The 3,197-nt window shown below is 30.8% G+C and overlaps 1 pseudogene; it reads right to left on the minus strand.

The window, feature by feature from the left end:
• Positions 1 to 337: 337 nt before the first annotated feature.
• On the minus strand, positions 338 to 1,363 carry LOC123246327 (annotated as a pseudogene).
• Between the last annotated feature and the right edge of the window lie 1,834 nt (positions 1,364 to 3,197).

Consider the following 3,197-nt stretch of genomic DNA (forward strand, 5'->3'; position numbering starts at 1 on the left):
ATCAAGAGGCTTTGGTACTAAAGGATTCTTTGAACCACTAATAACTGCTAAAGTTAAATATTTTTTTAGGAAGGAGGAAATTTTATGAAAACTGAGCATTTGGGAATGACATTCATAGATACAAACATAAAGTATATATTATACTTCTAAATGCAATAATTTTTTACACATTATTATAGATTCCAATTTGTGGTTTCTTCATAATTTAAAAAGCCACACAGGTCCTTGATACACGGTATATTCACTTTGCAAAGGTACATTTTATTTTTTATTTTATTTTTTAAGGTACTTTTTAGAAAGCATTCAGAGAGAGCTTAATCTGAGGTGAGTCTATTGTTTAAATTGCTGTAAAGACTTCTCCATGCACTTCCACAAACTGGAATGCTTTCACCAAATGAAGAGTTTCTTCAACACTTTGGTCTACAGGGAAATCATTGACATTCTTGTGTTTGATAACTCCATTAGGGTTAATTATAAAGTGACCTCTTAATGCAAGGCCAGGTGCTTCAAGCAGCACACCACAGTTCTGGGAAATTTGTTTGGTTAAATCCAATAGAAGCATAGTATACATGTGATCTAATCTACTTCTCCTTAAAACTTGGTATATTTATCCAGGCAAAATGGCAAGATTGAGAATCCACTGAAACAGCAACCGCTTCACAGTTCTCATCATGAAATTCATTAGCTTTTTCACTAAAAGCAACAATTCCTTTTTTTAAAAGTTGCCATTTATTTAATTTTTTAATATATGACATAATATGTATCATAACAATATAATATATTTGTTATAAATACATAATAAATTATAATAAATATGTTTATCTAAAAGAAACAAATTCTCACATTAGCTATATCCCCAAATCTATGCACCCCCACTCCTCCCTTCTTTACGTCCTCTCTCACCCTTCCTCTCTTCAGAAGAAAGCAGGTGATATGTATAGGCTATACATAATATTACCATATAATACATATTTCCTAGTTTGTCATGTTGTGAAACAAGACATTGTTTACATCAGAGAAAAACTCATGGAGGAAATAAAGAATGGAATGTTTCAATACCCATTTGGATATCATCTGTTCCCTCTATAGCAACAATTCCTGTTGGACATACGAAAGTGAAATCCAGAGGATTAAAGAAAAGCACCAAATATTCCCATTTAAAGCCATCAAGGCTTATTTTTTAAAATTCTCCATTGATAATAGCTGTACCCTTAAAATATGAAGCATTTTGAGTGTCAGCTGGCCCATAAGTTGAAGAACTGGTGCGGAAGAAAAATCTTGAACAGGTAGCACTTGTTGGCATTATGTTGGTTGAACATGTGTTTATTGTAGCAACAGGCCCAAAGGTTACTGAAATGGCCATGCTCACATGCCAAGCAACTGAAGGAAAGTAAACTTTCCATGTCAGCCTCCATCTTCAAATGTGGAATGTATCTTATTCTTTTTTGACTCATTTCTCTACATATCTTAGAAATGAGACCTTTCTCAGAGAAACTTGCTTTAGAGATTTTTCCCAGTTTCCTTTTTTCCCCCTAACTTTAGCTACATTGGTTTTGTGTGAAACCTTTTTAATTTCATGTAATCAATACTGTTCATTTTACCTTTTGTGAACTTTTTGTTTGATCATAAACTCTTCTTTTATCCATAGATCTGACAGGTAATTTCTTCCATGCTCCACTAATTTGCTTTTGATATCATCCATTTTTGTCTAAATTATGTGTCCATTTTTTATTTTATTTTGACATTATAGTATGAGATTGTGGTCTATACCACTTTCTGAAAGACTACTTTCCAGTTTTTCCAATAATTTTGTTGAATGGTGAGTTATTGCCCCAATTACTAGGACCTTTGGATCTGTCAAACACTAGCTGATAGCACCTGTTTGCTTCTATATATTATCTGCCTAATCTGTTCCACTGCTCAACCTTTGTATTTCTTACCCAGTACCAAATTATTTGGATAATCATAGTTTTGTAGTATGTTTGAGATATACATACTATATACTAAAAAACATCTTGTTTTTTAAAAAATGGAATTCCCTTGCTATTCTTAACCTTCAGATGAATTTATTTCCTCCAAAAAAAAATTTTATTATCTTTTCTATCTCTATATAAAGTAAATCTTTAGTAGTTTGATTATTATGACACTGAATAAGTAAATTAATTTAAGTAGTATTGCCACTTCTATGTCATTGGCTCAATTTACCCATTAGCAATGAATATTTCTTCAATTATTCTAATCTGTGTTATTGGTATGGAGTGTTTTATAATTTGGTTCATAGAGTTATCGTATATGTCTTGTCAGGTAGATCCCCGAGCATTTCATATTGTCTATAGTTATTTTTAAAGGAATTTCTTTTTCTGTTTCTTCTTGCTTGATCTTGTTGGTAGTATATAAAAATGCTGTTGATTTCTATGATAATTTTATTTTATGTCCTGAAACTCTGCTGACGTTGTTTTCTTTAGTTTTTTAGCTGACTCTCTAAGTTATATTATTGTCATCTGCAAAAAGTGATCATTTTGTTTCTTCTTTGCCCATGCTTATTCAATTTTTTTCTTGTCATATTGCTAAAGCTAGTATTTTCTAGAATGATACTAAATAGTAATAGTGATAATGGATATCCTTACTTCATTCCTGAACTTAATAGAAAAGCTTTTAGCTTCTCCTCCTTTCAGATAATACTTGTTCTTGGTTTTAAATAGATAATGCTTATTTTAAAGAAAGTTGCATTAATTTATATGTTTTCTAGTGTTTTGAAAGAGGAATGGATGTCGTAGTTTTACATTTTTCTGCATTTATTGAAATAATTTCATTTTTATTGTTTTTATTATTAAAATGGTCCATTGTGCTTATAGTTTTCCTAATACTAAACTAATTTTGACTAAATCCAGCCTTGCCATAAAGTAAGATCTTTGTGATATATTGCTATAAAATCCTTGTTAGTACTTAAAGTTTTTTCATTAATATTTGTTAGGGAGTTGGGTATATAATTTTCTTTCTCTGTTTGAACTCTGCCTGGTTCAAATATCAAGAACATATCAGATTTATTTATGTCAGAGAGGAGTCAACTGAGGCCGTCCACTATTATAGTTCTTTTGTCCATTTTTTCCTGTAATTCATCTTTAACTTTTTCTTTAAGAATTTAGATGCTAAGCCATTCAGTGCATGCATGTTTAGTATGGATAAAAATTCATTAT

The sequence above is a fragment of the Gracilinanus agilis genome, chromosome 4, assembly GCF_016433145.1.
Source record: "Gracilinanus agilis isolate LMUSP501 chromosome 4, AgileGrace, whole genome shotgun sequence".
In the NCBI taxonomy this organism is placed as follows: domain Eukaryota; kingdom Metazoa; phylum Chordata; class Mammalia; order Didelphimorphia; family Didelphidae; genus Gracilinanus; species Gracilinanus agilis.